We start from the raw sequence: 13,131 nt of genomic DNA, 5'->3' as shown, positions 1-13,131 counted from the left end.
TTTACCAAATTCATTGATTAGCTCTAGTAGTTTTCTGGTAGCATCTTTAGGATTCCCTATGTATAGTATCATGTCATCTGCAAACAGTGACAGCTTTACTTCTTCTTTTGCGATTTGGATTCCTTTTATTTCCTTTTCTTCTCTGATTGCTGTGGCTAAAACTTCCAAAACTATGTTGAATAAGAGTGGTGAGAGTGAGCAACCTTGTCTTGTTCCTGATCTTAGTGGAAATGCTTTCAGTTTTTCACCATTGAGGATGATGTTTGCTGTGGGCTTGTCATATATGGCTTTTATTATGTTTAGGAAAGTTCCCTCTATGCCTACTTTCTGGAGGGTTTTTATCATAAATGGGTGTTGAATTTTGTCGAAAGCTTTCTCTGCATCTATTGAGATGATCATATGGTTTTTCTCCTTCAATTTGTTAATATGGTTTATCACATTGATAGATTTGCGTATATTGAAGAATCCTTGCATTCCTGGAATAAACCCCACTTGATCATGGTGTATGATCCTTTTAATGTGCTGTTGGATTCTGTTTGCTAGTATTTTGTTGAGGATTTTTGCATCTATGTTCATCAGTGATATTGGCCTGTAGTTTTCTTTCTTTGTGACATCCTTGTCTGGTTTTGGTATCAAGGTGATGGTGGCTTCGTAGAAGGAATTTGGGAGTGTTCCTCCCTCTGCTATATTTTGGAAGAGTTTGAGAAGGATAGGTGTTAGCTCTTCTCTAAACGTTTGATAGAATTCACCTGTGAAGCCATCTGGTCCTGGGCTTTTGTTTGTTGGAAGGTTTTTAATCACAGTTTCAATTTCAGTGCTTGTGATTGGTCTGTTCATATTTTCTATTTCTTCCTGATTCAGTCTTGGCAGGTTGTGCATTTCTAAGAATTTGTCCATTTCTTCCAGATTGTCCATTTTATTGGCATAGAGTTGCTTGTAGTAATCTCTCATGATTTTTTTTATTTCTGCAGTGTCAGTTGTTACTTCTCCTTTTTCATTTCTAATTCTATTGATTTGAGTCTTCTCCCTTTTTTTCTTGATGAGTCTGGCTAGTGGTTTATCTATTTTGTTTATCTTCTCAAAGAACCAGCTTTTAGTTTTATTGATCTTTGCTATTGTTTCCTTCATTTCTTTTTCATTTATTTCTGATCTGATTTTTATGATTTCTTTCCTTCTGCTAGCTTTGGGGTTTTTTTGTTCTTCTTTCTCTAATTGAACATGATGTTTTTGTCCTTTGTAACTAAGGGAGAGTGTTCACAAACATCTGTAATAAGAATTATTTATTACTTATATTATTTACTTATAAATGAACATATTCAAACATACTCAAAAATAGAGTGAAGAGTCAAGAGAAATCCATGTACCCATCACCCAACTTCAACAATGCTCAGTATTTTACCAATCTTGATACATTTATTTGTTCACACTCTGATTTTTTGTTTTGATGTATCTTTTGTTGGAGGAAAATATCTTTATTTGTGAAGACTAATTAAGCTTCATTTTGGGGGGAATTGTAGTAGTTTCATATAATACAAATTAAAGAACAAACAGTTAATAATGTAACGAAGCAAAAAGGATACTAGTGCTTTCCTCTCATTTCGTTGGGGGTATTAAAGTCTTGCCTAATTTACATAATTACCATTATGATTCATTGATATTTTGTATTAATTGTCTCACAATATAGGATTCTCTTATTTTATTCTTGTGCCAGTACATAAGGGAAAGCTGAATGAAAGGGAATGGGAGAAATAGTCAGCTTTTCTCAGAGAATTTAGGAAATGAAACCCAGATTGCACAACATTTCTGCTTTTTTTTTCCCCTCTCTTTTCTATCTATGCCAAGCCTTGGGTATTTGCAGGGTAAGTTGTAATAGAAGATATTTTACTATAATAACATGATTAGTTACCATCATTGGGCAGCATGGAGGTATAAATAGACAAAAATCCATGTATAATCCAAAAATAACATTTCTGTATTTGCAATGTGCTTTCATATCATATTTAACTGAGCATGTGCTGATGTTCTGGGAATTTGGTTGGAACAAAGTAATAAAGTACACCATAAAAATCTGGCTTCAGTCTGCGGACACCTGGCTCCGAGACTGGTGGAAGGGATTCCTCTTTCCAAGTGTTACAGTGAAGACAAAAATCATGACCAACTGTTTCATTTAAAAAGCTCTTCTCTATGTAAATATTTTTTAGATTAAACTACATATAAAATATTGTTTAGAGAATCGTCCTCAAATTTATTATCTTATTCCTTTTTTCCCCCATTTTAGAGAGTGATACATTCCTCTTTTACAACAAACACTTGTGCTTTTTTAAAAAAAATTTTATTGGAGTATAGTTGATTTGCAATGTTTTGTTAGTCTCTGCTGTACAGCAAAGTGAATTGGTTATACATATACATATATCCACATTTTTTAAGATTCTTTTCCTATATAGGTCATTACAGAGTATTGAGAAGAGTTCCCTGTGCTCTACAGTAGGTCCTTATTAGTTATCTATTATATATATAGTAGTATGTATATGTTGAACACTTGTGCTTTTAATTCCAAACTTTCTCATCTCCTCTGGAACTATGCTCCATTAAGTATCACTTTTTTTTTGCCTCTATCGAGCCTTCTTACATTTTCAATCACTCATTTAATTTCACCATCACTTACAAATATGATTCACTTCTGAGAAACCAAATCTCTTTATTTCTTTTTTGCCTTTACCAATGAATTTCTTAAATATCCACCTCATCAGCAGTGATGTGGTTTTAAATTTGTTCTAATTTGTTTTCTGTCCCCATCAGGTTTACACAGCATTCTTCACAACCCCCAACAACTTACTATTCCCTGAATCCAGCCAATTTTTCAGTTGTCATATTCTTTAACCTTCAGTATTAATTGACACCATTAACCAATCCACCTACCCATCCTTTCTTTGCCGAAATCTCTCCTTTGTGTCGCTTCAGACACGTTATTATCTTGTTCTTATGCTACTCCTACAACTACTCTCTTTACTTTTTTCACGTGTGATATCAATTTAGATATAGGAGTCCAAGGAACATCTATTCCTTGTTGCTTCCTTTTCTCTGTGTTTTGAGCTCTCCTCCTGGACAATATAATTCCATGGCTTCAACTTTACTTTCTGTGTAAACAGCTTCCAAATCCATGTTTATACTCCTGAATTTTCCTCTAAAGTTCAGTCTCAATTTTCCAATTTCTGGCTTGACATTTCTGTCTGGATATCCTTCTAGCACATTCTGTTTAGAAATTCAAAGAACTGAACTTCTTGTCTTCCCTTTTAAATCTGTGTCTATCACCATTTCCCATTTTTAATACAACTACTACCTTGTCATTTAGGCTCAACATATCAAGGTCACCTTTGATTCCCATTGTTCCTGTCTCTTGTCAATACATCAAATGTTAATAGCCTGTCTGAGTGTATATCCATAATGAGTGTCTCTCTCTCTCCACAAATTAAATATCAGTTAATCGCTCACTTCCAATTCCGTGAGCTCTTTTATATTTCAGAACCCTATTACCTTTGAGTAGGAACATTGCAAAAATATGTTAGCTTTTCGCTCCCACCTACTCTACCAGGTTAGCTTTTGAAGTCTTGTCAGTTTAATCTTTCTTCAATTTAGTTTTTATAATGTCATCCTCCGGTTCAAATCATCAATAACTCTCTTTTGTTAAAGCAGCAGTTCTCAGCTGGTTCTGCTTACCTCACCCCACCCCCAACCCCAGCTCGGGATCATTTGGCAATATTTGCAGCCATATTTGACTGTCATAACTAGGGCAGGGGGTGCCTAGAGTGCTGTTAAACATCCTACAGTGCACAGGACAGCACCCTATAGAAAAAAATGATCTGGCTCCAAATGTCAATTGTACTGAGGTTGAAAAACCCTGGTCTAAAGAATAATAGATGAATAATTAACTTGTCCTCATCTACACTTCATTTATAACTCCATGGAATTTTTACAATTTTTCCTCTTCTCCATTTCCCACCTTTGGGTCTTTGCTTATACATTTTCCTCCCTCATTGGTGTTTACTTTTCTTACCTTGTCTTCTCATTAAACAAAAATCCCAATACCATCCATCTCTCAGTGTTCAGCTTTATTGCTATATCTTTCATAGGACCCCATAATAATCCCAGTTGAAAATGATGATCCTTTTTTCTGAATCCTGATGAGGATTTTTTGGTGTGTGTCTGTCTTACCATTACTTGCTGTTTAATAGTTATTTATATAAATGCTTTCAATATTTATTAACCTTTACATTTATTTAAATAAAAACTTTATTGAGCTATAATTCACATGCCATAAAATTCACCCTCATAAGTATACAGTTAAGTGGTTTTTAGTATATTCACAGAATTGTGCACCCATCACCACTATCCAATTCCAGAACATTTTCATCACCCCCAAAAAGAAAGCCATACCCATTAGCATTCACTCCCCATTTGCTCCCTCCCCCAGCCCCTGACAAGCACTAGTTTATTTTCTGTGCCTATGTTTTAGTATTCTGGACACTTCATATGAATGGAATCATATGATAGGTTGTGACTTCTTTCACTTAACAAAATGTTTTTAGGATTAAAGACTATTTGGGAAAAGCATGATATAAGATGTCTTATCCATATGACTGGCTTTTCACTTTGTAGTTACTGAGCAGTTTATTCAAGACTTTCCTGGCTTGTTTTATTCATCAACCCAGTCCCTTCATTTTTGATCTTTCAGAAATATGTTAATATTTCTTGTTTGTTGGCAAAACACCCTCCCAACCATTTCTTTACCATATTATCTTCTCTGTAATGACTTTATTCCTTTTCATACATTTTTATCAGCAGGGTTTGTAAAGTATTAGAGAAAAATATGTGAACAAATCTGCCATCTTTACAGAATTTTAAAGGCAATAAAATTATCCTTTCTTGTTCAAATTTTCAAGTTCAGCTATGGCATTTGTGGAATAGTTAATGCCATTAGTCAGGCTCTATTAACTATGATTTATGTTAAACCATGGTTTATGTTAAAATTGGGATCTGACAAAAATGAGTGTCAAGTATATGGTGTTGATGGATTTAATTAGGCTTCTCTGAGTGGACAAAAATACTTAGAGCAAGAATTAAAGTGTCTATAAAGTATTTGTATCTGAGGATCTTGCTAATATAACCAAATTGGGCTTGAGGTTAGTACAGAATAATGTGTAGTCTGCGTTCTAACATTTTATTTTATTTTTTTATTTTTTTGAGTATAGCTGATTTACAATGTTGTGTTATTTTCAGGTGTCCAGCAAAGTGAATCAGTTATACATATACATATAGCCGCTGTTTTTTAGATTCTTTTCCCATATAGGCCATTACAGAGTATTGAGTAGAGTTCCCTGTGCTATACCAGAGGTATTTATTAGTTATCTATTTTACATATAGTAGTGTGTATATGTCAATCTGTGTTCTCCCATTTTAAAAGAAATGCAAATTTTAAACTTTTAACCGTGCACTCCATGGCTTCTTGAGATCATTTGGATTATTGGGGGGAAAAGCATTTCAGGCAGAGGGAATATTAAGCACAAAGCCCTTCCTGAACAAGGGTCTTGCTGCTTTGTTGAAAGAATAGTGATGAAGCCAATTGAGTTAAGGTGGGATGCAAGAGTAGGGGGAGATGTAGTCAGAGAAGAAATGTGGATCAGATCACATAGGTCTCCATATATCACGGTAAGGACATTTAACTTTTATTCTGAGTGACCTGGGGAGACATTGAAAGTTGTGAGTAGAGGAATTAGATTATATTTTAATAGAATCTCTATCTCTGCAGTTTGGAGAATATGCTGAATCTGGAAAAACACATAAAACAGGGAAAGCAGTTAGGGGGTGAATGTAATAATACAGGCAAAAATAATTGTGTCTTGGACTGGGTTGATGTGTGATAAACAACCAGATTCTGGATATGTTCTGAAGATAGAGCAAATAGAATTTGCTGACAAATTTTATGTAGAGTTTAAAAGAAGGAAAGACATCAAGGAGGATGCCTGAAGTGGTTGGTTGATAACTAAAAGGATGGAGTTGCCACTATATATGATGGAAAAGACTGGAGAGGGACAGGTCTGGAGTTTGTGGGAGCGGGGATGATAGGTAGTTATCAGGAGTTGGGTTTTAGTCATTTTGTTTGAACTGCCTTCCAAGTGGATTTGTTGGGCAGGCATTTGGAATTCAGAGGAGAGATTCCGATTGGGGGTGTAAATTTAAGAGTCATTAGTGTGTGGATAGTACTTACAGCCCTGAGACTGGATGAGATCAACTACAGGAAAAGTGTAGATGAAAGAGAAGCAATCAAGGACTGAACTCTGGAGCACTCCAGAATCTAGACATCAGGAGATAAGGAAGAACTGGCAAAGGATGCGGGAAAAAAGGCAAGTGAGCATGGAATCTAGCTCCTCATTAGATAGTGTAGGGACAGGAGTCCTACGTGTTTGTTCATGTTGTATCCTTTTCTAGCACCTCATCCACAGGAAGCAATAATCTGTATTGACTAAATAAATAAAACAATGTTGTCACTGCATCGATAGCTTGTATATGAAGCAGAGAGCAGAGAGGAAGAGTCTTCCTTTTCACATCCACGTGTCTCTTCCAGATGTCCTCCTGTTATTCTAACACTGGTGGCTCTAGCCCTGAAAGGCAGCAACTGGTAATTCCTTTATTCTTCTAGATCACGCAGGACAAGGTGTTGTGGGGACCAGCTTCTCCTGTGCTTCTTCTAAGACTCATGGAAGATAATCAGCCTGCGTGTGCATTTTCAGGGAGGAAGAGAGGGCTTACATCGTTTATTCTATGCTTTCCACATTTTCTTTTCTCTCGGTCCAACACACTGTCCTAGTTGATGCTTTTGTGTTTTGGAAGAGAGTCACTTATGCCCTCTCAAAGAGACATCCACAATTGCATCAGTCTTCTGAGCACTCAACTTAGCACCACTTGCAGCACCGAGTACCCCAACAAAGAACCCCATGAGTCATTTTCATCCTGTTACTCTGGTAATATTGTAATATGGGTAGAACAAAGTGATTTCCTTGGTGATGCCTAGAAACTGTGTATGTTGACCTAGTTACAAATGTTCCCTGCATGGTGCAATACTACACAGCATGGAAGATTTATTCGAACATATATTTTAGAATAAAATGATATAATGAAAAATAAAACTCAGAATTTTACTTTCAAAGTTTTTGCCAAAGGAAAAAATAACAAATTCAATTCATGAGGCTCATAATTCTCAATAAAAAGGCATAGAAACTATAAGAGAATACATTTTTGAGCTTTAGTTTGCAGCAGTTCACATACTACTGTGACCATTCTTAAAGTTGTTGGAGAGATGGTGATGACAAATATGTTAGCTTAGAAATAAGCAGTGTATTCAGGCCATGAACTGACTGAGGCAGATCTAAATTTTGAAGGAGAAAAAGCAAAGCAAACCAAAGGAAATGTTATCTTCAGAAGAACCAAACCACTGTCCTTCTTCAATTGCTTGCATTGTTATGAAGATGTCAAGTATCCTTGTGATCATGGCTTAGAACATCCTTCCACTTACTGCTTTAAAAGTTGCTAAAGTGTGAAAGTAAACGACCTAGAGCAGTGGGATAAGGATGGTGTGAGGGAGGGAGACGCAAGAGGGAAGAGATATGGGGACATATGTATATGTATAATTGATTCACTTTCTTATAAAGCAGAAACTAACACACCATTGTAAAGCTATTATACTCCAATAAAGATGTTAAAAAAATAAAACAACAACAACAAAAAAGATATTATTTTGCTTACCAAAAAAAACAAGAACAAAAACTAGATCTGGATTTCTAAATCTACATTAGTATGTTATTGAGCACAAGAATGGTAAATGTGTAAAGCATGTGTCAAATTTCTCAGTTAATCCCTTCACTTCATAAAGGCAACTTTCATTCAAGGAGTCCATAATGAGGGTGAAGTTGTACATTGTTATCTTACTAATTTTGATTTGCAAATTTCTTATGATCAACTTTACATAAATACATGTAATATCATGAGACAAATATGAGAAATAAATATTTATTTTTCTGTAGATCTTATGCTTTCTAAAATAGGCTGAATGGTTTCCTTTCTCCGATTTAGAAAATGCATTGGGGTTATATTTTAAAAGTAACACTTATGCAATTGGTTACCAATTCTTGATGAAATCTAAGAAAAGAATGGAGCATTTGCATTAGGTCAAAATGATTTTCAAACTTCCTCAAGGTTAATCAAACTTAATCAAAGAGTCTTCTGTCAAATGAGATGCAGACTGAATAAAAGTTCCCATATAGAACAAAATCTTTTTGTGTTTACTTTACACTAACTCATATTTTAATTTATCTTCTCTTCTATACTTTGTTACAAAGTATTCTCAAGCTTTTGGGTCACTCTTAAATTCATGCATGTCAAATATTGTGCTAAAATTCTTTCTTGGATGATAGTTACAATGACTTAAAAAGCCATTTTTCTTTGGTTTTCTTTATTGTCATAAAATCAATGAAAAACGTCAGAAGTTTGGGTTATTGGTTGTCCGAACAAAATGCAATAGAGTGGGTGGCTTAAACAACAAAAATTTATTTTTGCACAGTTTGGAAACTAGAAGCCCAAGATCAAAATGTGGGTCAGCTCTGTTTTGGCAAGAGGGCTTGTAGATGTGTGCTCACATAACTTTCCTTGGTGTGTTTATTTAGAGCAATCTATTTTCCTCTTCTTATAAAGCCACCAATCCTATTGGATCACAACTCTACTTGTATGAATTAATTTAACCTTAATTACCTCCTAAAAGCCCCATCTCCAAATACAATCACAATGGGGGTTAGGGCTTCAACATATGAATTTGCGGGGGACACAATTCAGTCCATAGTCCCAGTGGTTTAGTATCCTGCACAATGTTTCAGTTTCTACAAGCAACATCTACAGAACATGTACTCTGTACCTGACACTGTGCTAGACCTGGAGTGTTATAAAGATGAACAAAAGAGTCTTCTGCCTAGAAGCTTACAGTCTAATGGGTGAGATTGACGTGTATACCCACAAACATCATAATACCATGTGAGAAGCAAATAGAAATGTGCACATACTAATTCACCAAAAAATTTCTCTCTATACTGTAGTTCCCATCAGTATATCTTAATTCATTATATATATATATATATATATATATATATATATATATATACACACACATATATATATCTATATATATATTTACATAGTAGAAGTCCATTTTTTTCTGCTCTGACCTCTGATATAGCATGTATTGTCCATTGAGCCACAAGAAACCTATATTATGTTTTAGGTAGAGCATTTTATTTATGAGCTGCCTTAGGATCTTGTGGGAGAATTTTTGCTTGTTTCAGTGACTGTGGCAAAGGCTATCCTTGTTGCATCATTTCTCTTCAATCTTTTCTCTTCTTCGATATATATCAGTATGATTTAGAATGCTTAGATGATTGTCACATCCTTGAAAAGTTAATTCATTTCCACACCAACAGATAGGACTGTTTTTTTAAAATTGAGGGATAGTTGATTTACAATGTTTTGGGTGTACAGCAAAGTGATTTAGTTCTTTTTCAGACTCTTCCATTATAGGTTATTACAAGAATACATTGAATACAGTTCCTTCTGCTATTCAGTAGATCCTTGTTGGTTACCTATTTTATATATAGTAGTGTGAATCTGTTAATCCCAGATTCCTAATTTATCCCTTCCCTCTCCTTTCCCCTTTGGTAACCATAAGTTTGTTTTCTATGTCTGTGAGACTATTTCTGTATTGTAAATAAGTTCATTTGTATCATTTTTGAAGTTCTACATATAGGTCATATCATGATATTTGTCTTTTTCTGATTTACATCACATAGTATGATAATCTCTAGGTCTATCCATGTTGCCACAAATGACATCATTTCATTCTTTTTGTGGCTGAGTAATATTCCATTGTATATTTGTTCCACATCTTCTATATCCATTCATCTGTCAATGGACATTTAGGTTGCTTCCAAGTCTTGGCTACTGTAAATAGAACTGCTATGAACATTGAGGTGCAGGTATCTTTTCAAATTCGAGTTTTATCTGGATATATGCCCAGGAGTGGGACTGCTGGATCATAGGGTAACTCTTTTTTTAGTTTTTTAAGGAACCTCCATACTATTCTTGATAAGACTGTTTTTAATTGGAGTTGAATCACTTGGCACTTCTGAAGAATATTTTCTCACAGATTTTTGAAATAAAATTAAGCAAGCGTTAACGTTTTGCAATTGTGTCAATTTCTGTTTTGATGCAAAATGAAATTATGTGTGTCCATACATCAGTGTATTATGTAATTTATGCTTGGTACCCCTTTCATTGGTCACAAATAGTTCTGAAATTATTGGTATCAAGAGTGGCCAAAAGACCACAGTTAATACACTTTTGAAACACTGTTTAATATTGATGCCACTATCAGACCTTTTCAAGGCTGTTCTATGGTTAGTTTCCCAAGTGAGGCTGTAAAAGGTCAGGAGTACCCTGAGTTTACAAGCATTAAGCCTGGCTTTGTCCTACCAGCTTCCTCAGTACTATTGTAAGTGTCAGGGTTTAAAACTCTTTCTATGTGTTTTGCCCTTTTATTTATTTTAGCCGGTGGACACACCTTTTCCTTTTTAAACTGGTATGTCGATGGCCTTTCCTTGTAATAACAGTTGACATAATCCTCTTGAGCTGAAAGAAAACACTATTAAGGGAAACGCTGGCTATTTCCAACTTTCTCAGACCTCTGTAAGGAGGAATGCAGGTCTCTACCAGGATCAGGTGGAGACAGAGCTACCAATGGGTACAATTAAGAATTTCAGGTTCTCAGGCAGAATTCTCTGTGCTTGGGATTTACATCTTGACCCCTAGCCTGGGATGCTGAATTGGAACGATAATGAGAAATCATTTTTTTCACCTGTTGGATTTGCAAATATTTTAAACAAGCAATAACAACCATCGCTGGCAAATACTCAGGGATGTGAACGTTCCCTTACTTTGGTGGTAGGATTCCTCAACTATCCTGGCACCAATTATTTGAATTAAAATTACTATACATTATATAGCAATTCAAGTTCTTGAATTCTACCTTACATTAAAAAATTTACACCTGATGAAGCACTATGTGGACATAATGCTATTTGTAGTATGGTTTGTAGTGTCAAAAAACCATAAACAATTTGAATGTTCATGAGTAGGGAATTGAATAAATCATGGCACAGGTGTGTGTACGCACAGGCACATACACTCACACATGCACACACACACTGAAAAGTGATGTATTGGGATATATTAATGTCCCAAATGGGATGATTGTTCACAATATACAGTGAGATTAAATAAAGCAAATTCAAAGTAAAGTGAATAATATCAACCTTAAAAAAACCCAAACCTAAAAATAGGTTATGTAGTCCTTTTTTCCAGCTGGAACCATGAAGGGTGCAGAAGAGAAGAAAAGATGGTTCCTGCTAAAACTCCTAAAAAAGGTGAAGGAATTTCACAGAGTTCAAGATCAGGCACCTGAGAAAGAATTTTGCCCAAAAGATGTTTTGAAAGGCAAGGACAAATCTTATATATGAAAAGGTAAGCCCAATCACAAGGAATATGGGCAGATGTACAGAACTGACACAAGAATGGTTAGGATGGCAAGATAAGCTGGCAACTTCCATGTACCTGCAGAACCCATTACTGGCATTTATCATCAGGATCAGTATCCATGGTGTGACCCCAAAGGCCTGAAAAGTGTTGCAGCTTCTTCATCATTGCCATATCTTCAGTGGTACCTTTGTGAAGATCAACAAGGCTTCAGTTAACATGCTGAGGATTGTGGAACCACATATTACACATAAATTGCCCTGACAGACAACACATTGATTGCTGGCTCTCTTGTTAAATTTGGAATCATCCGCATGGAAGATCTGATTCACGAGATCTATAATGTTGAACAATGCTTTCAAGAAAGCAACAACTTCTGCTGGCCCTTCAAATGATCTTTTCCATGAGGTAGAATGAAGATGATGAAGATCATCTATTTTGTAGAAGGTAGAGATGCTGGCAACAGAAAAGATCAAATCAACAGGCTTATTAGAAGGATGAACTAAGGTGTCTACCTTGATTCGCTTTGTAATCTAGTCAGTTAATAAGCAGTGACTGCTTTCAATTTGAAATGTAAAACAAACATCCCCCCCAAAAAACCCCAAATTATGTGATTAACAAAAGAAAAAATGGGACAAGTATATATCCAATTCTTCACATGTGTTAACTATGGGAGATATGGGGAATTATTTACTTGTCATTCATTCATTTATTCATTATATTAAAAAAGGGAAGACACAGAGAGTAGAAGAAAAGAGGTAGAACACTCTGCTGGTGTTGGATGTTGGGTGAGAAGAGGGCTGGACACCAATATGTCAGTCAACCTCATTATCTCCTCTGTAAATGGGAGCAAGGGCTTCCTCTTACTTTTGAAGCACAGAGGTTTGGAGAAGGATGTTGCCTGAGAAGGAAGAGAATGGCTGGACCACCCAAGTTGCTTGCACTTACTGACAGCCTCTCTCCCTTGTACAGTTGTCTTTAGGTTGCCCAGTGCAGCTCTTTTCACAGCTATGTGCAACCACCAAGTAATACCTTGCCTCAGGAGATATTCTGCCCTTACCAGTGACAAGCTCACCTCCTAGGGTGGGGAGGATGAGGGCAGCATAAGGTAATTGATGGATGAAGGTACATCTACTCCAGGTATGAGTCAAAACTTCCAGATGAGTCAAGAACTTTGCCCCATATCCATGCTTCCCTCCTCATCTCACCCACAGGGCTAGGCCCCAATTTGTGTGTGGGTTTGACTGCCAAAGATTTGCTAGGAGAAGAATATAGTAGGATAATATTTGAAGTTATTAATCCATACATTTTCTTCTCCCTGTATATATCTTTTCATTTTTCTGTTCCTCCTCATTTAAGCAGATCCTGGGGAAGTGTGATGCAGGATATTGTTTCTGGCTATTAATTGCCAGTGACCGAAATTTGAAGGAGAAATCAGGCGAGATTTCCAGAAAAGGCAAAAAAGAGAAAGAATATGGACCTCGACCAAGTAAGTGTCTGGGC

The 13,131-nt window shown here is 35.8% G+C and overlaps 1 pseudogene; it reads left to right on the top strand.

The window, feature by feature from the left end:
- Nucleotides 1-11,465: 11,465 nt before the first annotated feature.
- On the top strand, nucleotides 11,466-12,134 carry LOC136122552 (large ribosomal subunit protein uL30 pseudogene; annotated as a pseudogene).
- Nucleotides 12,135-13,131: the final 997 nt, after the last annotated feature.

The sequence above is a fragment of the Phocoena phocoena genome, chromosome 4, assembly GCF_963924675.1.
Source record: "Phocoena phocoena chromosome 4, mPhoPho1.1, whole genome shotgun sequence".
Classification (NCBI taxonomy): domain Eukaryota; kingdom Metazoa; phylum Chordata; class Mammalia; order Artiodactyla; family Phocoenidae; genus Phocoena; species Phocoena phocoena.
This window is presented reverse-complemented; position numbering and strand designations above follow the sequence as displayed.